General features: G+C 38.8%; 1 pseudogene; it reads right to left on the bottom strand.

The window, feature by feature from the left end:
- Nucleotides 1-13,581: 13,581 nt before the first annotated feature.
- Nucleotides 13,582-13,966, bottom strand: LOC122903961 (annotated as a pseudogene).
- Between the last annotated feature and the right edge of the window lie 12,611 nt (nucleotides 13,967-26,577).

Here is a 26,577-nt window from a genome sequence, read left to right as displayed (position 1 = left end):
ATCATAAACGTCAACAAAAGAATCTAAACATCCCTTGGGTAAGGCTTCATATGCTTGTCAAAATGAAAATCAGTTTAGAAGCTGAGAACATGATAGTGTTTTACCTGTATGTGTATGTGTGTGTATGTACATGGGTATATGGTGAGAGGGAAGGCCAAGGTTCTTTTTCTATCACTTACTCAGTGCAAGAAAAGTAAGAGAAAATTGGGCTATGCCCAAATTATTTCCCCTTGTATCATGAGTATATGGATACATATAAACTGAACCTGATATGCATACATCTAACCACAGTTGGTAGCCATGGATCTTGAATAGGATTGTATTCACCTCAACGGGGGCACCTGTTAAACAAATGTGCAGATCCTAAGCCTGTGCCCACACAGTGATGCTGGAGATCTGGAGTGCAGCACAGGAGTATGCACAATAATGAGGTCTCCAGCTGATTCCCCTGCAGTTGGACCATCTAATTATACTTACAGAAATGGTGTATCTACAGGAAACACACACACACACACACACACAGATGGATGTGGCCTGGGCTAATGATCTAACCTCTGGACCTTTGAGTACATGGCTGCATCGATGGCCCTGAATAGTACCTTGAAAGTCACACACACACACACACACACACACACACCCCATACTCACACACACCAAATACACACACACACATATGTGCGCACATATATACATAAACACCTACACATACATCGGCACAGAGCATACTCACACACATCAAAAACATCAGCCACACACATAGACACACAGCACACACATACATACCACACACATACTTCATTTGTCACACACACATAGACCTAGTACCCCCATATGCACACACACACACACACACACACACACGTGCATTTTGTTTTTTCATTTAAAATACGAGGAAAACACCACTCATCATCAAACAGCAGTATGTGAGAGAATAATGGTCTTTTCCAAGTCTCTTGACATCCCTAAAACGAAAGTGCAAATCAAGGAGATGAGCTCATCTCTGAGCCCTTCCCAGAACCTGCTCATTTTTATCCTAATGAAGGACAAACTCTATTTTTATTATAATGAAGACAAGGCAGATTCCAAAGCTCTCTTTAAAATGTTAATATATGTCCTACAGATGCGTGGTCTTATTTCACATTTATTCTCTTTGGGGTTGGGCAAACTAAATGGTGCTGCAGTGGGCAAAGGTAAGAAAACTGGGTGAAATCATGTCAACCAGGAGGTAGGAGCTGGAGTGAATTCAGAGCAGGGCTCTCGGGCTTTGTGGTGGGACAATTGGGGTTGGATTCTTGGTCCTGGCTCTGCTTCTGACGGCCTTGACTGAATGCATAACCTCTCCCATCTTCTTCTGCAAAGGAGTATAATTGTAGTACTTCATAGGATTGTTCTAAGGCTTCAGATGGAAAATGCTTCTAGCTGGGCTAGAAGCATAGTTAAGAGTAGGCAGATTTTTTTTTCTCCCAATTTATTTATTTTCAGAAAAACAGTATTCATTATTTTTTCACCACACCCAGTGCTCCATGCAAGCTGTGCCCTCTATAATACCCACCACCTGGTACCCCAACCTCCCACCCCCCCGCCACTTCAAACCCCTCAGACTGTTTTTCAGAGTCCATAGTCTCTCATGGTTCACCTCCCCTTCCAATTTACCCAAATTCCCTACTACTCTCTAACGCTCCTTATCCTCCATGCTATTGGTTACAGTCAAGCAGAGAGAGTCAATTATCATATGGTTTCACTCATTTGTGGAGCATAACCAAGAGTAGGCAGATTTTTAATAATAAGTAGAATGATGCCTGATACCACTGAAGCTCCCATGACTTTTCAGCAACCCCTGCTTTCCCCTACCACACCTGTCAGCTTTCTGAGTGCAGGTGAGTGACCAGAAGAAGAGGGGGAGGAGATGAGAGAGTGTGGTTATAGAGAGGATAAGACAGAGAGCCTGGGGGGGGAAAGACAAGTGTCTTGGTGCGGTCTCCTGCTGCTCCCCCTGGATCACTGGGTATGGCCTCATGCTCCCGGGGGACCTGCTTCAAACCACATCAACTGCAAATAGATCCTGCCAATCGTGGTCTTACCAGGGGGCCAGGCGGCCAATTTTATTTGCTGTAATCTTCAAAGGCACGAATTGATCAGTTCTACAACTTCTGCTTTTCATCAGAATAGCAGTGAACATTTAACTTCAGATGGCTCGAGTGTTAGAAGCAGCTTTGAATGCAACTTCTTTTCTTTCTCGGAATTCAGGGGCCATAAAAACTGGGCAGGAGGAGCCCTCTGATCTAGTTCTTTATAGTAGAGTTCGCAAAATAGTGACCGGCAGTTGGAAATTAGCCCGCAGAGATGTTTTGCTTGGTTCCTAAGGTATATTTTAAAATTTTGAACTGGTGTCCAGTATTAAAGAATAAGAAATCTTACATAAAAGTATGAACTTCCAGCTTATTTTGGAAATCAGATCTGGCTCTTGTCCAGGCTCGCATTCTCATTTAGACCTACAGGTAGGGGCCGAGTTGTGGCTCTCCTGGAAGGGACATGGGTCCTTCAGGTGGCCAGGCCCTGCTGGGTCTGTGGTATACATTTTAATCTTCCTGAAGTTTTTGGCACTCTAATGCTGGCTTTACAAGCTTTTTTATTTTTATTTTTTCCCAGCTGAGGTATGACTGACTTATACTAGTTTCAGGTATACAGCAAACATTCTGAATCAGTAGTTGTATTTATTGGGAAATGATCACCACAATAAGTATGGTTACCATCTGCCAACTTACATAGTTACAAAACAATTTTTTTCTTTTGGTAAGAACTTTTAAGATCTATTCTCTTAGCCACTTTCCAATACGAGAGCATCATTGGCTATAGTCACCATGCTGTATGTTACATTCTCATGACTTACATATTGTATAATTGGAAGTTTGCCTTTTTTGACCCTCTTCACCCATTTCATCCTTCTACCTACCCACTCCCTTTCTGGCAACTACCAGTTTGTTCTCTGTAGCTATGAGCTTGGTGTTTTTTGTTTTTAATTTTAGTTTCCACAGGTGAGTGAGATCATACAGTATTTGTCTTTCTTTGCCTGACTTACTTCACTTAGCACAGAGCCTTCCAGGTCCATCCATGTTGTCACATGGATGTGTGAGACAATATTTCATTCTTTTTTATGACTAATGTTCCATTTTGTGTGTATGCTGTACATATATATTTATATTATATGTTACCATATATAATAGATTTATTCATCTCTTGGTAAACAGTTAAGGTGTGTCCATATCCTGGCTGTGTAAATAACATCCCAGTAAATGCGAGGGTACGGATGCCTCTTTGAATTAGTATTTTTATTTTCTTGGATAAATGGCCAGAAGCAGAATTGCCAGATCATGTAGTAGTTCTATTTTTAATTTTTTGGAGGAATCTCCATACTGGTTTCCTCATAGCTACACCAGTCTATGTTTGTACCGACAGTGTGTATACGGGTACCCTTTCCTCTACATCCTCACCAATACTTCTTATTTGTTTTTTTGATGACAACCATTTTAAGAGGTCTAAGGAGATATCTCATTGTGGTTTTGATTTGTATTTTCTTGATGATAAGTGATGTTGAACATCTTTTCATGTGTCTGTTGGCCATCTGGATGTCTTCCTTGGAAGAATGTCTACTCAGATCCTTTACCATTTTTTAATCAGATATTTTTCTTTTGTTGTTGAATTGTATAAATTCTTTATTTATTTTTGATATTAACCCCTTAGGATATATCAGATATGATATCATATCAGATATGTGATTTGAAAATATTTTCTCCCCTTCAGTAGGTTGTCATAGTTAATTTCATTGATGTTTCCTTTGCTGTACAGAAGCTTTTCAGTTTGATATAGTACCATTTATTTATTTTTGCTTTTGGTGTAAGATTTAAAAAAAAAACACACACATCTCAAAGACCTATGTGAAGGAGCTTACTGCCTGTATTTTCTTCTATAAGTTTTATGGTTTCAGGTCTTACATTCAAACCTTTAATTCATTCTGAGTTAATTTTTGTATAGGATGTAAGATAGTTGTCCAATTTCAGTCTTTTGAATGTAGTTGTTCAGTTTTCCCAACTGTCTTTTCTTTAAGACTCTCTTTTCTCTATTGTAGATTCTTAGTTCCTTTGTCATAATTTAACTGACTAGGGATGCCTGGATGGCTTAGTGGGTTAAGCATCTGCCTTTGGCTCAGGTCATGATCCCAGGGTCCTGGCATAGAGTCCCCCATCTGGCTCTCTGCTCAGGTGGAAGCCTGCTTCTCACTCTGATGTTTACTCCCCCTGCTTGTGCTTTCTCTCTCACTCTCTCTCTGTTTGGCAAATAAAAGAATCAAATCTTAAATAATAATAATTTAACTAACCATATATGCATGGTTTTATTTCTGGACTTTCTATCATTTTCCATTGATCTGCATGTCGGTTTTAATGCCAATACCATACTATTTTGACTACCATAGCTCTGTAATGTAGTTTGAGGTCAGGGAGTGTGATGCCTTCAGCTTTGTGTTTTTTGAGTTGCTTTTGCTATTGGGTCTTTTGTGGTCTCATGCAAATTTGGGGATTATTTGTTCTACTTCTGTGAAAAATGATATTGAAATTTCAGCAGGGATTTCAGTGAAACTATAGATTGCTTTGGGTAATATTAACATTTTAACAATATGAATTCTTCTAACCCATGAGCATGGAATATCTTTCTATTTATTTTTGTCTCCCTCAATTTCTTTAATTAATCCTTTAGTTTTCAGTATACAGGTCTTTTACTTCCTATTTTTAATTTATTCCTGGGTATTTTATTCCTTTTGATGCAGTTGTCAATGAGATTGTTTTCTTAATTTCTCTTTCTGGTAGTTCATTATTATGTCTAGAAATGCAATAGATTTTGGCATATTGATTTTTTTGTCTTGCTACTGTACTGAACTTATTTATTAGTTATAACACTTTTTGGTGTCAGTTTATTTATACAGCTCTGACTAAATGTACTTCTTTACTTTGAAGAAATTATTTAATTTTCTAAGAATTTCAGTTATTATGCTTTGAATACTATCCCTTCCCATCTACTCTGTTCTTTACCTGTGTAACTTCAATTAATGTGTGCTGGAAATTTTAGTTCTACAGAGTGTTTACAAATCCAGAAAACATAGTATATACTAATTTTAAAAAGATATCAAGTTCATTAAGGAATAAATTATATTCTCTTGGTGTTTTGTTTGATGAGTTTTGACAAATATTTGCCCTCATGTAATTGCTATGACAGTGAAGATGTAAAAAAATGCCTAACGCTCCAATAAATTTCCTCATGTTCTTTTCTATTTAATTGTTTCCATGACCCTGAGCTCCTGGAAATAACTGCTGTGGTTTCTATCTCTATCCCTTTACCTTTTCGAGAATGTTGAAAAACTGAATCATAGAGTATGTAGCTTTTTGCATTTGGTTTCTTTCATATGCTTTTGAGATTCATCTAAGTTGTGGCCTGTATCCATAGTTAATATTTTTTAATATATTGCCTAGTGTCTTCCATTGTGTATGAGTGTATCTGTTCATTTATACATTCACCAGTGATGGATGTTTTAGCTGTTTCTGATTTTTAATGAATACAAATGAAATTGCTGCAAACATTTACTTACTTTTTTTTTTTAATTGCTCTCAGTTAAACAAAATTAAGAGTAGGGCTGCTGGGATATTACTGTAACTTCTCAGGTGTGGGATGGCTTATGGATGTTATAAGAAATCAATAAGCCATTTTCCAAAATAGTTATACCATTTTCCTTTCCCATCAGCAATGTAGGAGACTATATTTGCTCTGCATCTTTGCTAGCCCTTTGTATTGTCAGTTAAAAATTTAAAGCGGTAAATTTATTCGGTAAATTATTTAAATCTTTAAAATGAGTAAAATGTTCAAGGGCACCTGGGTAGCTCAGTCAGTTAAGTGTCTGACTCTTGGTTTTGGCTCAGGGTTGTGATCTCAGGGTCATGAGATCTAGTCCCATGTCAGGCTCCTTGATGGGTGTGCAGCCTGCTTAGGCTTTCTCTCCCTCTGTTCCTTCCTCCTCCTTCTCTCAAATAAATAAATAATCTCTCTTTAAAAAAAGTAAAATGAGTTGTTCATGTTCTTATTATTAAATTGAAATAGTTCTTTATATACTTCATAGCCATGTCCTTTTCTAACCCTTTCTAAGTATATGTTTTGAAAATATTTCCTCCCAGTTTGTGAATGGTCTTTTAATTTTCCTTACAGCATCTTTTAAAGAGCATAACTTTTGATTTTAATGGAGTCAAAATTATTAATTTTTTCTTTTTTGTGCTTTTTGTTACCTAAGAAACCTTAGTCTGACCCAAACTTATTTTTAAGCAGCAGATTAGTTATATCAAAATATATATGATTGAGCAGGTGGGGAAAGTATATGAATCATATGTTTTTCTTCAACCTTCGGACAGACACATTTTCAGGTTAAAAAAATAATCTCTAAATTTAAAGCAATGAGTCTGATCTTTAGTCAAGAAAGAATGCAACATATATGCTGTTTTTCTTCTATGTTCCCAGGTTTTGGGGTCAGTCAGGTGTATTTTCTTTGTTCAGGCTAACAATTGACCTACTGCTTTATATTTAGGAATGCATCTCAGGTGTGTAATCTCCCATTTCATAACCACACTTTCATATTTTCTATCATTTTATCTCTTTGGGTTCCATCTTGTATCATTTCCTCAGAGTCTTCTTCCAAATTGCCCACTCTCTTTAGCTGTTGTATTTTGTTCACTGGATTTTTAAATTTTTGTGTTAAAGTTTATACTTTGTTTTTCATTTGGAGAATTTTTTTAAGGTTTCCTTATTCATTTTTTCAAACTGTTCTGTTTGCTTTTTAAAAATTTTCTTAAAGATCCTGGTCATTTAATTTTCTCTTTAATCACTTAGAACACTTTTGTTCTGGAATCTCTTTTAGGTTTTTCAATGAATTTGAGTTCTTTGGGGGAAAACTTATATTTCATGAAATGCTCCCTATCCCCCTTTTGTGACCTGTTTTTTCATATCGTCTGTAGCTTTTTATAGTGAGTTGATTTTTTACAGCAGCATTTATTTGTATATTTATGTGTATGTGTTTATTCTGTGGAAGTACTCTATGCTGGGAAAGTGACATCACACAGCATTTTTGTGCTAGCTTGCTAATGGGTCCTGGTGGTATCAGTGGTCCCAGAGTGGTGTTTATTTTAACTTACTGACTTATTTCTTAAAATTTCTGTGCATGCAGGGATCTCACTGGATTCTCCTTCTACCTAAGATGGACTGGAGGCAACACTTCTTCCTGTGTGGGTGTCAGAATTCCCATATTTGATCTAAAACCGTTCCTATGCCCCCTAGAAACACCACGTTCCCCTTAGTGTTTGGATTTTGATTTCATTCTCAGTATTGGACAAGTAAAGAGTTTACTGTATTTTAAATTTGATTATATATTTGAAAATACTCTTTAGATACTTATCTCATATTTTATGTGGTTTTAGCAGAAACCAGGGACTCTACAGGGTTAGTTTGCCATATTGCTAAAAATCCACTCTTCTTAAAGATTCTGTTTTCTGATTAAAAACACCCTCAGAGTGATCCAAAGGGGCACGTGCACCCGAATGTTTATAGCAGCAATGTCCACAATAGCCAAACTATGGAAAGAACCTAGATGTCCATCAACAGATGAATGGATCAAGAAGATGTGGTATATATACACAATGGAATACTATGCAGCCATCAAAAGAAACGAAATCTTGCCATTTGTGACAACATGGATGGAACTAGAGCATATCATGCTTAGCGAAATAAGTCAAGCGGAGAAAGACAACTATCATATGATCTCCCTGATATGAGGAAGTGGTGATGCAACATGGGGGCTTAAGTGGGTAGGAGAAGAATCCATGAAACAAGATGGGATAGGGAGGGAGACAAACCATAAGTGACTCTTAATCTCACGAAACAAACTGTGGGTTGCTGGGGGGAGGGGGGTTGGGAGAAGGGGGGTAGGGTTATGGACATTGGGGAGGGTATGTGCTTTTGGGTAAATTGGAAGGGGAGATGAACCATGAGAGACTATGGACTCTGAAAAACAATCTGAGGGGTTTGAAGTGGCGGGTGGGTGGGAGGTTGGGGTACCAGGTGGTGGGTATTATAGAGGGCACAGCTTGCATGGAGCACTGGGTGTGGTGAAAAAATAATGAATACTGTTTTTCTGAAAATAAATAAATTGGGGAAAAAAAAAAACACCCTCAGAGTTTGGTCTCTAGATTTCCTTATTTATTTGTTTGTTTATGTCTTGCCTCCAGTGTTTTCAATCAAGTGCTGGATTGTTTTCCAGAAGAGGAAAAGATGAATCCTCCTGTTTGAAACTTGCAATTTTCATGAAATCTAAATAAATTCTTTAAAAAAATTCCCCTCCAGCCCATTGCATCCCCCGCCATCTAAATCTCTGTCCTTCAATTCGCATCTCTGTTCCCAGTTAAATAGTTTAAGCACTTTAGGTTTACTCATTGACTCCACCTTTATTTTCTTGTGGAAACACTCCCTTGCATTATCAGAATCACTAACCCGGCACAGCCTTTCCCTGCATATTTTTTCTTCTTCTTTCCTCATCAAATGCTTAGTGTGAAAATATCATCATAATCTGCATATTGGTTATACACTTGGATATTTGTAGAGAATAGAGCATTTTTATTTGAGTACTTCTTGTATATCTGGTTCCATTTCAGTGGAATGCTGTGTAACATACTCTGGAGTAACATGTGGGAAAGTGTGGAAGATGCCTCCATCCATAAGGATCTTAGCACCCAGTTGAAGAGGAGAGCTTTTAAAGCAAAGAATTTTATAACCATATGAGACAACATGTAATCAAGTGCTACAACATTGAAGATAAGCACACAGGAAAAGGGGAGGGCCCTACAGGGGTGAGAGGTTGAGGAAGGCTCTCCAGGAGCTGAGTTAGACCTGAAGACACTGAAGGATTTGGGGGTGGCCAGTTCTCACATTCTTACAGGGAGAGTGCCGCATTCAATAGGGTGTATGTGGAAGGCTCAGTAAAGAAACTTAAACATCCCCCACGCCAGCCCCAGAAAGTAAACAATACCCAAGGAAATCACTTCTGCAAACAAAACAACTCCTTGATTCTCTTGAGTAACTCCATGAGGAGTACTTTTGCAGCTGGTTTAATTGGCAGCTACATTTTGTTTGGTGAAACAGAAACCAACAGGCAATCATTCTATTTACTGATATTAACTCAGAAAGATCTCTAACCATAACATTTTCATTTTGTCTTACACGTTTTAAGACACGCTAAAGTGGACTTTTTCGTTATGAAAGACTTTAGAATGTACACTTATAAATCCTTTTTTCTTCTAGGTTACAATCTAGTACTTGTTTGGGGAAAAAAAATGCAAGACACATTCAGGTTGCTGAAAGGGAAAAAGGGGCAGTACATATCAGACCACTCCAGCTGGGGCACCTGGGTGGCTCAGTTGGTTAAGCCGTTGCCTTCAGCTCAGATCATGATCTCAGGGTCCTAGGATTGAGCCCCACATGGACTCCCTGCTCAGTGGGGAGTCCACTTCTCCCTCCTTCCTTCTTTATCCACCTTCTGTCTCTCTCTCTCTCAAATAAAATAAAATCTTAAAAAAAAAAAAAGAACGCTCCATCTTCCCAGAACTTCCTTCCTTCCTCTGAACTCCTCTTCCAAAAATTATTTCTCTTTTACCAGTCATTGGAAATTAATTTTGCTCTCAAATAAACTTAGTTTTATTTGCATTCTTTAAGCAGTCTCAGGTTTGGTGGGAGAAGATAAGCATTTGTAGAGACCAGCATGTTTCCCTGCAAAGGTTTATCCTTAGGATTTTCATGCCATTCCTGTTACTACCATTCATATCTCTGTATATCATGCTGAAGCCAAAGGGAGTTCCACATTCTGCCCTGGATTTTGTATGAGTCTTGTCATTCAAGGGCAAGAGCAAATTGCTGGCAAGCTGTGATACACATGTTTATAATCACTGACATTTACAGTGCTACAAATAAAAGATGCATTCTTTCTACACACGTATATTGAAGATGGTTAGAAAAATCTGTTTTGAGTTAGGCTTCCTCCCTTTGATATGTGTTTCTAATTGCTAACCAAATGCTGCTTTAATTTTGTTTGTAGGAAGCTGAACTGACACCAAATGAAAACAGCCCGTTGTTTGGACTGTTTCCTACACTTGGCTTTCCCTGAGGTTGGTATCACCAACATTCAGAAATTCAGGAATAAGCCACCTGTCAGATGAAGAAAAACCCAGCAAGATGCTGCTACTATGTTTTTCCAATGTGCTGGCATGGAGAGTTAATTAGTGTATGGAATGTGCTTTTGCATGGGAATTAAAGAAATGTATCACAAATTTAGAAACCAGTGTGACATGTGGCAGCTGTAGAGTAATCGTATAGCAAGCCTAGTGGCCTTTTTCTTTTTCTTTCTTTCTTTCTTTTTTTTTTTTTTTCTTATGAATGGTCAGCTTTAAGCAAACTTCTAGTGCTTTCTCAGTTTTCCTTGTTCTCTTTTCGTGTACCCTTCTTGCTCACAAGTAACTCATTTTCTTAGTAACTTTCCCAGTCATGGGTCTGGGCACTTAACCTGTTTTTTTGCTCACCTTCTCCCCTACATGTTCATCTCTTCATGTTTTCGTGTCTGGACCTTACACCTCCCAACATTTTTCAGAGACTGCTCTCCGCCTAGCTGCCCATCCCCCTGGCCAGGGTTGACCTGGCTCTGTGTGCAAGTAATGTCTTACTAACTCCTTCCTAATCATAGCAGAGGCACCCACCCATCCGTAAGTTCTGAACTTGGATTCCTAGTCTTTGTTCTTCTACTCTTCTTCATTACCCTGTGAATTCTACTCTTGAGGTTTCTCTGGTGGCTCATTCCTTCCTGTCTTCTATAAAGAGTGGAGGGATTAACACAGGCATATTTTACTTGGCATTTTCCTTCTTGTTTTTCCTCAGTGACTTCTTCAGCATGGAAACATCTTAGTTTTTCTAGCACTGCCCCATAGACCTTCCTGCCACCCAAAAACAGAATGGAAAGAAGAAAAAGAAAAATGACCACACTAATTCCTGGGAGTTGTAGCAATTTAGGGCATGAAGGCCTCACATGGAATCATCAGTTTTGATTCTTGATTGAGATAGCAAGTCTCCAGAAGAGTTTCTCTGAAGTCATTTGGGTTTTAATGAGGTCAAAATAACCAGGACATGGAAATTGATACTATTGTCATAAATAAAGAATAGAACGCATTTTGGGTCTTATTAGCAAGTAGACAAATGGACTGTTCTTCGTCATCAAACAAAGAACCTTCCTTTAATCTTTTTCTTAATTGTATTTTGCCTGAACTGTTTTGTAGCTATTTTTATCTATAATCTGTATTAGGAACTAAATACATCTATTTCAATCTCTTAACTAAGATTTATAGTAAAACAAATTTATTTCTTATTAGTTTGTTCTTTGATTCATTGCATACTATTGGAAAGATGACCTCCATGGTGAGTCATTCTCTACATGCCCATTCGGGAAGCACTGTGGAAGAACACTGAGCCATATTCAAAAAGGGGCCACAGTTTCTCTCTTTCTAACCTGATAATCCAATTCTCAAGTCCAAGACAGGAGAAAAAAAAGTAAGATATCTCTTCCTCTTGCCCCAGCCCCTTGTCATCTCTATCCCTACCCTTAGTCTATAGGTTGGGATAGGAGAGGATAGAAATAAGATGTAGATTTCCAATTTTTCATTCACTTATTTATCCAGTTATTCTAGGCCAACTGATTATTGTGTGTAGTGTACTGTGTTTTCTCTATAAACCCCAGTTCAGACTCAAGTGCTCGGTCATCAGCCTGTCTGGATAGCAAGTTCACTGGAAGGATGCTCTTATGTCTTCCATATGCTTGGAGTAGACTCATAAATAATGGGTGCTAATTAAGTATTTTATGTTATTGAGGCCACTGAGGTTCCTAGCATGCTAGTTACTAAAGCCTGCTCACTGCTTACAATAGCTTTGTTACTACGACAGCCAAGTCCAATGCTCAGACCTGCAAGTTGGGCTCTAATCAGCCTGTTAGGTTGGGGCTGCCACGTCTTTCCATGTGGCTTGACACAGAAGAGAAGACAGGAAGCAGTAGTCAGAGTGTCAGGGCTGAAAGCTCAGAGGAATGGGTGACTACTGGCATGAACTCCGGTCCTGGGTTCACACAGGGTGTTCATACCAACTGTCACACACTGGTTCACACAGGGTGTTCATACCAACTCTGAGCCCTGCCTCCTGCCTGCTCTTCTTTTTCTTGACTGGCATTCTAGGGTAGCACTCCTTGGTTCCTATCATAGCAGTCTTTCAGCATCCTCTGGGCTCTATGATTCAGGCCCTGAAGTTTATTTATTAGCCTTTTTTGTTTCTGCCCGAGTTTAAAAATTAAATGTCTTGTGACTTTTTTTTTTTTCTTTCATTGAAAATTTCTTTCAATGCAGCCTGACCTATTAGGAAGAAAAAACTAAGAAATATAACTTATATTCTTGGTTCTGTTATTAAATGGGCAACCTTAGAAAAATCTTTCCTGGGACGCCTGGGTGGCTCAGTTGGTTAAGCCGCTGCCTTCGGCATAGGTCATGATCCCAGGGTGCTGGGATTGAGTCCCGCATCGGGCTCCTTGCTCGGCAGGGAGCCTGCTTCTCTCTCCACCTCTGCCTGCCACTCTGCCTGCTTGTGTGCGCTCTCTCTCTCTCTGACAAATAAATAAATAAATAAAATCTTTTTAAAGAAAGGGGGATATATGATATCCTTGTCTTAAAAAAAAAAAAAAAAGAAAGAAGGAAAGATCTTTCCTAAGGAAAACTTTAGTACTCCTGGAATCCATATTGAAAATGACTTTGGTGGTGTGAAATGGTTAATAAGCATGTATAATATACTGGATACTGTGTGGGGCATTTTCACGAGGGTCTCCTATCCTATACATCTGGAACATCTGCAACAGGATAAGAACTTGAATAGGGCAGGCTGATTTCTGAGAGCCATACCATATATTGTCTATTATAACCTTAGGATACTCTGAGGCCAGCAAGATTGGGGGAAAGTTTTAATTAAAGCTTTACTATACAGATGAAGATATTGAAATGTAGAGAAAGAAATGACTTGCTTAAGGTTATACAGATATTTAGTGGGAGATCAGGGATGGGAACACAGTGTCCCAGCTTCTAGCCCAATATTTTTTCCACTATGCATCTTCCCTATGATTCAGAATAATTTTGGACTATGCAGCCCTGTCAATGGATATATTGTGCAATATATCTTCTTACTCATGTGCTACGTAATCTATGCTTACTTTAAAAATTTTTAATGTAAATTCTTTCAATCATATATGAAAGTAGAGAATAGAAAAATAAAACTTCATATGCGGAATATCAGCTTGAATCATTACCAATATTTGGCTTTTCTTTGGTTTCATTTATTTTCCTTTTTTAATTGTTAAGTCTTTGTTTGTTTGTTTGTTTGTTTACATTGAGACATTTTATTTGCCTGGATGGATGCATTACATCCCTAGAAAAAGAATCCTGGGATTTTCTGTCTTTTGTGTTTTCATCTTACTTCTTCATGGTCCATGATGGCAGCTGGGGTTGTCAGTACAATGAAACCAAAGTGGTGAGATGGGAGCAGATTGTTCTGTTGTTTTTCTAGATCTTTGAGTTGATCATCCTACATTTGTTTAACCTGCCGAAGGGGTTCACCACAATTTTCCCAGCTCTGTGATCATGAATGATTTCAAATTCACCAATGTAACCTTGCTTCATCATCACAGCTAGAAACCAGATGATGACTTTGGAGGACGGACTAATAATAGAACCTAGTATTTGCCTCTATTTTCAGCACTGTTAATGCTTCTGAGAGCATCTGCCAGGACATTCATGGGCACCATTATGGCGGCAGGGAACGATGCTAGTTTTCAAGTATTTTATTTTATTTTATTTTTATTATTTATTTATTTATTTATTTGACACAGAGAGAGAGAGAGACCACAAGTAGGCAGAGAGGCAGGCAGAGAGAGAGGGCGAAGCAGGCTCCCCCTGAGCAGAAAGCCCGATGAGGGACTCAATCCCAGGACCCTGAGATCATGACCTGATCCGAAGGCAGAGGCTTAACCCACTGAGCCACCCAGGTGCTTGATTTTGAAGTATTTTAAAACAAATCTCAGACCATATCATTTCTCCTACAACTACTAGTGTATGTATTTCTAACAGTTATGAGATACCATCTTCATACTTAAATTAACAATAAGTTATCAATATTACCCAATATGCATTCTATATTTAGTTTTTCCTCAATTTTTCTCTAAAAAGTTACTTCTAACAGTAACAAATTAGAGTCAAAATAAGGAGACTTGCATTTCATTTGCTGTGCTATGTCTTGTAAAGATTTTAAAAATGTTTCATAAATCTCCATGCTTATTTTTTTCCCTGCTATTTATGGGTTAAAGAAATAAAGTAATTTTTTCTGTACAATTTCTTGTACTGTAGACTCAGTCAATTGCTACCTTGAGATATTGTTTAATATATATTTCATATATGTCCTATAAACTGACAGATGTATCTAGAGGCTCAATTTGATTACAAGTTTATTTTGGGGGAAAGACCATGTCGTGGATGTTGTTATGTACTTCCAAATTGCATCACATGAAGTGATAGTAACACCAAGTTATATCACTTCTAGTGATGTTAAAATTGGCTGATGAGTTTAGGTAACTTAAGTCTGATCTAACCATTATAAAGTTCCCCATCTGTTTCTCACCCAAGGGTTTTAACTACCATTGCCCAAATCAATGATGTCAGCAAGGATGATGAAGTTCTGATTTTTTTTCTCCTGCATTGACTGATAAGAACTTTTACGTAAAGAACTTTTCCTCATCAACTATTTGTCTACCTTAAAATACAATGCATACAAGAAAGGCAAGTTAAATGCCTTTATTTTCAATTTTCATAATAATAAATCAGTATGCTAGCAATAGTGTTCAATGAGACATTATCATTTTGGAGTTTTAAGAACTCAGGGAGCTTACATATTTAATGTGTTTTAAACTATGCATTAGTAATGTTTTTGCTGTTCAAATTGTCAATGGCTAGCAAAATCTTCCTCAAGTTAGTGCTGTGTTTGACACAACCACCTGTATCTTCTTTGCCTTCTGGCATAATTGATGTCTCAGAATCTTACTGTACATACGCTGCCTTAAACCTGAAATTGACCATTTCTCCAAGGAGTCCTAATTCATTTTAGTGATAAACATTACTCAGAATGTGTTATTAGTTTATAAGGGTCATTATTGTCTCTAGATTTTTTTTAATAAGCAAGAATTAGAATGATATTATTAATTTATATAATAGATTACATGGTTTTTACTTAACTTTCAGGAGTTTATATCTGTATCTCTCTTTCTCTTTTTACACACAAGAATCTTGGTATCTGATGCTTCCATAGCTCATTCCTAATCCTCCTGGCAGTCAACACAGAGGATACTGGGAACTTTTGGGGATTCTTCTGAACTGTACTCATACCTCTCTTCTTCTGGGTCCTTAACACCTATGTTCCATATGCAACAAGCACTTGATTCTTTGTTGAATTGAACTGGAGTCCAAGTTTGCTTGCTTGTTTGTTTGTTTTAAGATTTTGTTTGCTCTTTGAGAGAGAGACAGATGGAGCACAAGCAGGAGAGGCAGAGGCAGAGGGAGAAACAAACTCCCCACTGAGCTGGGAGCCCGATGCGGGGCTTGATTCCACAACCCTGAGATCACGACCTGAGATGAGGGCAAACGCTTAAATAACTGAGCCATCCAGGTACCCCACGCCAAGTATTTTTTGGAAGACACTCTTTGCTGAGGCCCTGGGAAATAGGGGCCATGGAGTTCAGGCATCCCAGCTATTTTCTAGTTCATTCTCTCATTCACCATTGAACAAAACTGAGGCCAGCTTGTGGAAGACATGTGAACACGGCTAATGGAAAGGAACGCTTATCAGCAAAATGTAAACCACACCCACAGAGTAGTTGACTGTTTGTTTAGAGCTGTGCAGCTAAGAGATAGCTGGATTCAAAACTCTTACCAGCACTCTTAAGGGCTGCCTCTTCTATGTCTAAGAGGGAAGAGGACAGAAGGAAGGAGAGAGAAGGAGGTGGACTTTTTCTCCCAGGGAGGGAGAGGGAGGGATTGGTGGAGGGAGAAAAATGGGTGCTCAGCTATTGATGGATAAAATGCTTGCAGATTGTTTTTTGCTCTGAGGCAGCCTTGTTCTTCACTTGTAGAAGTATGGGAGCAGGCTACTCAAGTTTGAGCAGAGAATGGATGCAGGGAAGGGGCAGGGAGTTATTTGTTTTCTACCTCCCAGAGGTCTCTGGCAAGCTGATATGTAGGGAAACATTTGATTGAGTGGATGGATGCATATCCATCATATGGTCACATTTCCAAAACTCCAAGTTTATTTATTTCTAGCAATTGGTCCTTTGCTGACTGAAAGCTACAGTATTTAAGGAAAACAAACCAAACCAAACCAAAACAAAACCTTGTAGAAAACTGGCCATACTTTTTTTTTTTTTTTGCTTTTGTTTTTTAGAAAGCAATATAGTATTTTGCAAAACACTGCCAGTAGCATCCAAAAACTTTTCCTTGGGTTTCAGCTAATTGAGCTCACTATAACTCAACCAATAATCATTGACTATTTGTAAGACATTTATAATGGAATAAGCATCCTGTGAGAAGTGGTTAGTGAGAAGATTCACATGCAAACAAACAAATACGTTTAGAAGCATATTTTCTGTGCCGTTAGAATCATGTCACTACCCACGTTTAGAAAACAACCTTATAAAAATGCATCTTCATATACTTTCTATTTTTTGGACAAGCACAGGTACTTGCTACTTAGTTCTTGAATAATCTTCTGAGGAGCCGACACATGTCCTGGCATTCGGCTCTCTGCAAAACATCTATCTGAATTTCAGCTTTGTCTTTGAAATACCAGCCTGACCATGTTTCCAAAGAACACGTCGGCCGTCTGTGCCAATTTTCTTCTGTACTGTGTATTTCGTCATAAAAAGATAAAGCAGTAGCATTTTTTTTAAAGTATGAAAACACTTCTCCAAGAAAACTTAACTAAGACCTCTATACAGAGGAACAGGTGGAGCAGATCCAGATAAGACCTCAGTGCTGTTCACCAAAAATCCAATTGGAATGGATGTGAACTACACTTACTGTGGTGATTACTTTGCAGTGTACACGGTGATCAAATCGTTGTGCTGTACACCTGAAACTGGTAGAATGTTCCATGTCAATCCTGTCTCAACTAAAAAAAAAAATCACATTGGAAATAAAACTAGAAAGAGGTTCAAAAGCAGCAGGAATTTTCTTTCATCTAAAGTTGCTTCTCAGGGATGCTGGAGTGGCTCAGTTGCTTAAGCGTCTGCCTTGGGCCCAGGTCATGATCCCAGCGTCCTGGGATCAAGCCCCAGGTTGGGCTTTCACTCAGTGAGGAGCCTACTTCTCCTTCTCTCTCTGGACCTCCACCCCTGAGTGCACTCTTTCTCTCAAATAAATAAAGTCTTTTTTTTAAAAAGGCTAAAATGTCAAATTTTTAAAAAGTGTTGTTTCTCACATTCCTGAATGGTATGGAATTCCTACCCCTTTGCTGACTTCTTCATCCTGTATCAGTAACAAAGTCCAAATCCAGGCCCATTGTTATAGAACTGTCAAATTACACAAGTTAGCTCTCTGTGTGCAGACCTACATAGTACCCTACCAGCTTGTGCATGGCCGTGCCCTCAAATACACCTCAGTGAGACCTAGAATAATAAATCGAAAAGAATAAGAAATAAGAATCAGACACTGAAAAAAAAGGTTCCATCATCTGAAAGCAAGGTCCATTTCACCTTTATGAAAACTGCCAAACTCCTTAGAGGTAAGCAGTTTACACAGAGTTGCTCAAGGCATGTGATTACGGCTAATGAAGGAAGGGTGCCTCACGCGCCTGGTGTTCTTGGTAGGAAAGAAGGAAGGGAGTATAATTGTACCTTTCATCGGTGGAAGTAATAAGGAACTGAAAAATTATATAGCAGATGGTATCGAGTGGCTTTGTGAACTACTCTGCTGCATTTTCCCTTGAGTGTGACAATGTTTGTAATGTAACCGTGTTTTGCCTTTTGCTGCACTAAAACCCTGAAAATGAATTTTTGATGGTTCTGAAGGAGCCCTGTGAGGAAAAGTTGTCAAATATGATATGAAGAGTTCTTACAACACATCTCTTAAAAAGTAGAATGCGTTTTGGAAGAAAGGTTTTCTTGGGCTTTTCTCGCCACAGGTCTGTCTGGGTTTTTACTCCCCACTGGAAAAACAATGCTGCTCCCTTATGGCGAATCCTTCAGTTCTGCTGCTGCAACCATCCATCCACAGCCGCAGTAGGTTCACGGTTCCTGATCACAGATTTCTGTGCTTCTGCCACTGTGGGCTTGAGGCATGGGATGTTATTTGGAAGGATGTAAACATGCCTTGTGATAGGCCAAGATGGAGAACTCCCGCCGGTGGGATTGGTCAAAAGCAAACTTGGATAATGATCGGTGGAGAAAATAAAGTCTTTTTATTCTTGGCTACTGAGAGTGATGCCATCCAGAAAGCTGTTCTTTGATTTTACTGCTCCGCTGAGTCTCAGTACATCTCACACCCTGAGGGGATAAACACAGTTGAAAGGCTCCATACTTGAAAAGAGCAGAAACCCTGAAGTTACAAATATGTCTATTTGGGAACTATCAAAGCATTCCATATTTTAGAGGATCTGATTTTCCAGTTCTCCTTCAGTTCATGTAGAAGCCCTACTTCCTCTTTCTCTTTCTTGGCCAAAGGATGGGGACCTGGGCAGGAGTTCTGGAAAGGCCTGTAGTGCCCTGGGAACTTCCCATTCTGGTGGTGGCAGCTGGTGGAGGCTTATGATGTTATGCCTGTCGGTTTAATCTCACAGTTCCGACTAATGGGCACCACATTGTCCAGGAGCGCTTTTCCTGGAACTGTCTTAATGACTGTGAATGTTATTTTGAAAGGCCCAACACCTGATCTTCCATCAACAGACCTGGCTATTTTGCTTTTAAATGTCCCCAAGAACCAATTATCCCGAAAATCCCCAATTAAGTGTACCAGATTGAATTATAGAAGTGCACATTTTAGGAAATTCCCTTTGCATTCTAAATTTGTCCAGTTGAGGTAAGATGTTTATGGTGAGAACATTTCCTTCTGCCTGTACTTGGCCGCATTTCGGAGTATTTGCTTGACAATGTCTCTTGTCCTCAGAGGGGAGGGGGTCCTGTATTGTCATTCAGCATCCACATATTCCAATGTCCTTATTGGACTTGTAGGATGAAATACACATCGCAAAATGACACCTGGTTGCTTGCTGTGAAGTTTTATAGTGCCACTGGACTGTAGAGAAGACCTAATATCAAAATTACTTCAGCTCCATAGATAGAGCCATATGGGGGACTGAGTTGTTACATCCCTGTAGAGACATCAATGCTATGTTTATTGGCAGAATTGGACACCATCATAAAGAAACTAGAAACTCCAGGTTTAGGTACAAAGAAATAAGAAATGTACAGTAATAATCTCAGTTGTGAAGAGGCAGAGGGAAAATAGACAGCCATTGAAGAATTTTAGGAAGAAACATTTCTAGCTTTTGAACTGTGTTCAGGAATAGCTGTTGAATAGCCCAGTGGGTAGGACTTAAGGAAGACAGTTTAGCCTCACAAATGACCAATTTTTGAATTCATCTGAACTAAGAATTCATCTGGGCTGTAAAGAATTTTATATAGATCTTTGTTTCTGTTTATTTCTCCTTATACCTGTTGTAGCTACTGGTGGAATATTAGAGGGACAAAGTGGTGGTGGGTATACTGTTTAGGTATTTGGATTTTTGTCATAGCTGCCAGAAAGAATAGATTTTAAATCACATTTATTTTCCATGAACAGAGTTGAGCATCAGGTTATATGTTTAAAGGCCATTTGCATTTCTTTTTCTAAGAATTTTTTATTGTTACCTCTTGCCCATTAAAAAAAATCTGATTGTTGGTCTTTTTCTTCTCTACTTTTAGAAGCTTGATATTTATTAGGGGCATTAGTTGTTTGTCTTTGTCTGTGATATGTATTGCAAATCTATTTCCCTAGTTTGCCATTTGTCTTGTACTTTACTTCTGCAAGTGTGTTTTAATTTTATGTGGCTAAATTTATCAATACTTTCCCTTCTTGCTTTTGTGTTTTGAATCATAATTAGGGAAGCTTTGTGCATTTTCAGGTGATGAAGGAATTCCTCCTTTTCTTCTCATACTTATGTGGTTTTATTTCCTATATTTAAATCTCTAACCTATTTAAAATTTTCATGGTGTTTAATGGAATGAATAGATTCTATTTTATCATTTCCCACATAGCTCTTCAGTTATTCCAATATTACTTTATTAAGAAATCCATCCTTTCCCCAATGCTTTGAGGTTCTGCCTTTTCCATATACTAAATTTTCAGATGCAACTATGTCTATTTCTGGATTTTTCTGTTTTGTTCTAATTAGTCTGCCTTGGTATTCATGAATCAATATCATCCTGTTTCTAATTATATAGATTTTATCATTTATACTCTAAAAATTATTTATAATATTATTTCATATATAGTTGGAATAGTTTCCCCACTAAACCCAGCTCATTGTGCTCCGTTTCCAGGGTATTTGTAGTTATTCTTGCTTGATTTTTCTTCCAAATGAACTTTATATCCACCTTGTCTAGCTCTAGGAAAAAAAAAATCTGTTGATATTTCCTGAGATGGCATTAAGCATATAAATCACCCTAGGGAACAGTGATGTCTTTATAGCTCTGAATGTTTCTACTGAGGTATACTGCCCATCTCTCCATCTTTTTTTCAGTAAATCTTGCAGTTTTTGGGAGTGCTTTATGATTTTCTTCATATAGGTTTTATATACTTAATCTTGTTGAGTATATGTGTAACTTTTTCTATATAGCATCTTCTTTTCTATTATATATTTTAATTGGTGCTTGTTTTATATGTGGGGGCTATTTGAAAAAATATCAACTTAATTAATTATTGTTGGCTCAATTCTCTTAGTGTTGGCAGTGGTTTTCTATTAATTTAGTTATGCAGACGTATAATTCTATCACATGCATTCTTTCATACATATATTCTTCTTTTTAATCTTTATGCCACAATTTCTTTGTCTGGTTTTGTTACTTTGGCTCAGATCACCAACACAGTGTTCAAGTGTATGTAGCTTTGTGGCTTTTCAGAAGGAATAAAGTTGATCATTTGGGTGACCCTGTCCTCTTTGTCTTACTTTTGCTCTCCTTCTAGTAGAGATGTTACGAATGGAAGAGTTCGTAACCTTCGTAAGAAGGTTAAGTGTGAAGGAGACACTGGGGATCCAGGAAGCTGGATAATTTACAATTGGGAATTCGGTCTTTGGAATACCTATGATTCACACTAAATGTATCATTTAACCTCAAACATATAAATGCCTCATTTCTTTGGGAGTTGCTAAGGTAATATATCTCCCTTAATTGTCAAAAACCTGTGTACGTACAGAGATATGTAACTTGAATCCTTTGTTTTGTCAGCATAAGATAGAAGATGAGTAAAGAACTTAACTTAGGTAAAAAGGCCTTTTTCATACCTTCTGCTTAAGCCAGACACCGATCTCCTAAAATGTTCCTAATTTTTATTTAGGGATTCTAAGGTGCCAGGTCCCAATACCACATTTTTTTTTTCTCTCTTTGCATACATATAGCACATGAGGCTGAGGTCCAGAGATGTTATGTCACTTACTCAAAGTTATACAATTCGTAGGAGGTAGATGGGGGCTTAAAACCCTGGATTCTAGATTGCCTCCAACATGCTCTAGGTTTCGCAACTATGGCCCTTTGTTTGGATATAAACATGTGCTGACAATAAGTTATCTTCGGGCAAGATCTTCCAAGGTGTGCAAGTTTCGTGGATGCTCCTAAAATAATCACCAGTTATCTTCAAGTGATCACTGGCGTTAACATTATTAAACAGTCAGTCAAGTTTAAGGATCCATTTGGCCATGTGGCTTTGTCACATCTGCTGATAGCAGAAAATGACTCAATTACCCTGAAGAATTGCAATTCAATATTTTGAGGAAGATATTCAAGTCAGAATATTGTCCCCACTTTTGCTCCCATGCCACATTTCTGGCTTTACTGCAATCCATTTTTTAAAACTTCCAACAGAACAGGAACAATTGGCATGCTTTAAAGCTTCTCTCTCTGCTTCCACCTGAAAGTAAAGCTTAGAAAATTGAAAAAAAGAAAAAAAAAAAAAGAATAGACTCAAGAATGAGCTGCTGCCATTTTTAGAGAATGAACTTCACATGCCTCTCATACTCTCTCTTCCATATTAAAAGCAAGGTTATTTTTTAATACTCTTTATGCTTTTATGAAAATGTTATGTGCTTTTCAAAGTATTATGCATAAAGACAATAAAAAAGTTTAAATAAAATCTTTTTTTTCCCATTAGCAGGTATTCAATGATGTGTCAGATCTTGATAGAACCTAATTTGTCTTCTGTCAACTTTACTTTTGGGTTTCCTGATTCTAATTTTTTGAAAGTTGACAGACGTCATGTTATTGTCACTAATTTCTCCCACTCAGCTCTCAAGAAGTTCATTGTTCTGTGGAAGAAATTGTCATCCTCTCTCTTCCCTCCACTGGTTCTGCTTAAGAAAATGAGGATCTTTTATATGTGCCTCAGTACAAACTGATATTTGATTTTAGAGTGTCCAGAGTCCTGTTCTAGAAAGTTCTGACTTGTTTGCTCTTCAGGCCTCATAACTCCTCTGTGGTGAAGGAGAGAGGGTAAAAGGGTGAGTTTGCTGTGCCCCAAAAGGAGAAAGCTCATGAGTCGACACTTAGCTACTGGGAGACAGCTGCTGTAACACATGTAGTTAAAAGCGAGCTTTTGCAACTGACAGAATTCAGCTTCATCCACAGAGCAGCCCAGCAAACACACTTCAATGTTGGGCCATTACACATACTTAGCTAAAGCTTCTGCAACCTTCCCTTTGACATACAGCTTTTTTATTGAACTACTCATTCAGTGACATTTAAATGGCTAATTTAGTGTAACCCAGTTGGTGGACTCTCTCTTCACCGTCTAATTTGGAGTTCATCCCTGGGGTGGGCAGGCTGCTGGCTGCTCTGACCACCTCTGACAATCATGGCCTGAGAAAATCATGAATTTGGAGGAGTGACATTGGCATGTTGGAAAAGCTTTTGTGTCTCTGTGGTGTGATCCTGGCCTCATGCCTTGGAGTCTGGAGGCAGCTATGGAGAAGGATCAGCCTCGTGAGCAGGGAAGTATCTAGGCCTTGTGCTCATGTGACTTGATAGAATTCCTTTCTTACTTTTTCTTCTTTTACAAAATCTAGGGCCATGTGAGTACATGGCTAGGAACTTGGAAGGGGTCTAATGAATCCTCTTTGCCTTTGTGGATTTTTGTAGCAGCTCATCTCCTGCCTTAATTTCCCCATCATGTGATCTCTCTCCCCTCTCCTAACTTCTCGGTTATATACACTTACTTTGAGGAGGCTTCCTCCTCATTCTACATTCTTTATTGTTAGGTGATTGTATGAGTGATTTGTGAGGATGGCTCAGTTTAGGATATTCTGACACAGTTATTAATAACATCCTTCTTCACTCTCGAAACTGACCCAGTTTGGATGATAAGGCTTGTCACTTCCTTATTGCTTTTAGTGAGTTTATTATTACATTTCATTACACTTCGTTATTACATTACATATTGCTCACATGAAATTGCTTAGTTTATGACCATATTTACTTTTCCTCCTAACCTAATTTTGGCCATCCACAGTCCTCTCTAAATACAGTTAATGTCTGAGTGGGAACCATTTGGGGCTGGCCTGGGATGTGTTATCAGTTTGCCCTACCAGCAACGTGAGCAAAGTATCCAGACTTAACTGTAAAGCCAGCAGCACAAAATGTGAACATCTATCCATGTAATGGTTAGATTCTCTTAGGACAAACACCTCCCTGAACCTGAAAACTGACCTTCTCCATATTCTTCCCTATTTATTACCTCATAAAATTGTCCATGTTAGATAATTCCACCTATCATGACAGAATACATGGTGTGGGAAGAAAAATCTCAATGGTTTATTTCTTTTAAAGGTGACTATTTATGGTCTGTTTATATGACATATACCTCAACAAAATGGTTTGTATAAATGGGATGTTCGTCTAAACCGCTAGGTGTGTGATGGGACAAGTAATAAAGAGATGATAAAGATTTCATCCAAAACTACTGGAGTCTGCTAAGCTCATTTCATGTTTGACATGGTACAGTCCACAGTAGAGGTGGCTGAAAGCCTCCGGCACCCTAGACATAAGGAAATAGGGGTTATTGCTGGGAAGTCAGGCTTTGGCATCAGACCTGTTTTTTTATTTGTTCTTTGCTTCCTAAACTTATGGTGTTCTAGAGGCAGTTGATGTCTCTGAACCTCAATGTCCCTCTCTGTAAAGCTGGCATAAAGATACCACCTACCCCATAGAATTTTAGGAGATGCTATACACACAGCATGGAGCATGTCACGGTAGCTGCCCCCAGCATCACTTATCTCACTGTCCTCTATTCTACTGGCATTTCTGGCATCATTGAGGAAGAGTGGAGTTGTGGTTATGGGAAAACACTAGGGGGTAGACATCAGAACCAGGAGGTTTTTTTATAGGAAAATATGGAACCCAGGAAAAAGAGTCTAGGCTCTTCACTGACTGGCTCTGTGACCATAGACAAGGGGGTGATGGAATCATACACATTAAATTAGTTCAAAAATATAAAGTAATATGTAAATGTGATGGGTCCATTGTTGTTGCTTGTTGTTATGAAGATTATGGACCAAAGGAGCTCTGTATATGCACCTGGTGAAAGACATAGTATCCTAACTTACCCACCCCTAACCTCAGCTCTAGTGCTGGGGTCAAAGGACACAGCTCTACCAGCAGCACAGCATTTACATGTAGGACTTTGGAGGTCAGTTGATGTCTCTAGACATCTGCCCTCATTTCCACAGTGAGGAGTTGACATCCCTGACATCTCTGATGTCAGTCTAAGTGACGCTAACTTGCCTGGTGTCCTGCAGGTCTTAATCGATTTATCTAATCTTACTGCCTCTACAACCCCTTCCTCCATATCTCTTCTTCCATCACAGGTCAGTCTTCTCCAGTGGCCATCTACAGTGTCTTCCTGTTACCCTTGGGATAAAGAGAAGCTCAGTCCTCAGGCCTCCATGCTTGTTTGGGTCTAGCTTGCCTACCTCTTCACCTTACCTTGCTTTGTCACACCTCTCTAACTACACTAACTTCTTTCAGACACACTCAAGCCTCTTTGTGTGATCAAATCTTACTCACCCTCCTGTCTCTAGCTCAAGTGCTAATTCCTCAGGAAAGCTTTCCCTGGGACCACTGACCTGAGCAGACCCCTTCTTCCCAACTTTGCCAGCATTAGGTCTCTCCTCCATAGCTCATGCCAAACACTGCAAATTTATATGAGCTCACTGACTGCTTGATTCCTCCCTGTCTCCCCACCCTGAACATAGCTCTCTGAGGTTAGAAACCATGTTTATCTTTGTTCACTACATACCCTCATATACTTGGCACATGGAGGTACTGAATAACTGCTTTCTGAGTGAATCCCAAAGTAGATGAAATACACATAAACTATTAGATAGTTTTAAGAGTCCCACATATTGGAACTGATTCTATGTTTTTTTATTCATCAATTCAGGGCTATTTGGATGATTCTTATATAAGATGTCCCAATAAGGTCCCAGTCTCATTATTTCTAGGCATCTAATTTCTAAGAAAATAACTCTAGGGATTTAATAAATTAAGTGGACATAGGTATTTGGGATTCTTCCCAAGATTTGAAATATGAGTCATTTAGGTAAAAGAATCAGAATCCAAAAAAGCCCCACAGAAGTGACGGTGAGCAAGGCTTCTTTTTGGGTCCACCCCTGGTCAAAGCTGCCCGAGTTCCCTACTGGGATAAGACTGATGTGATAACTCCACAGAGAGTTTGGCTCTTCATGAGTCCATGAGCTGTAGGTCCTGCAATGTTCTAGTCATCCTTTCAGTCTTGGTTCTCCCAGCCTCTCTTGCTTCCGCCACAGTTCTGGGCTCTGATGCATCTGAAAGTCCACTCAAGCCCCCTTGTGCTTATTAAGTCTGTGGCTTCCAGAAGGCAGCCTCTTCCTGATTCACATCTCTGCTGAGCTCCACTGGGTTTTGGTATTCAGGTCCGCTGCTCCCAGCAGACCTGCCTTTCAATTCCCTAGTGACTCAGCATGAGGTCACAAGGGGAATTCACGAAGGTCTTCATTTTGATGTTTTCAATTGACGCAGACTTTTAAAAGCCTCTGTCTTTATTGACAGTGAAGGGGGAAAGCCTTCCAACTCAGTGAAATATATCATCTGAGGCTTAAGCT

Source organism: Neovison vison, chromosome 4, assembly GCF_020171115.1.
Source record: "Neovison vison isolate M4711 chromosome 4, ASM_NN_V1, whole genome shotgun sequence".
NCBI lineage: Eukaryota > Metazoa > Chordata > Mammalia > Carnivora > Mustelidae > Neogale > Neogale vison.
Note: the sequence above shows the minus strand (reverse complement) of the source record. Positions and strands in the feature narration are given on the sequence as shown.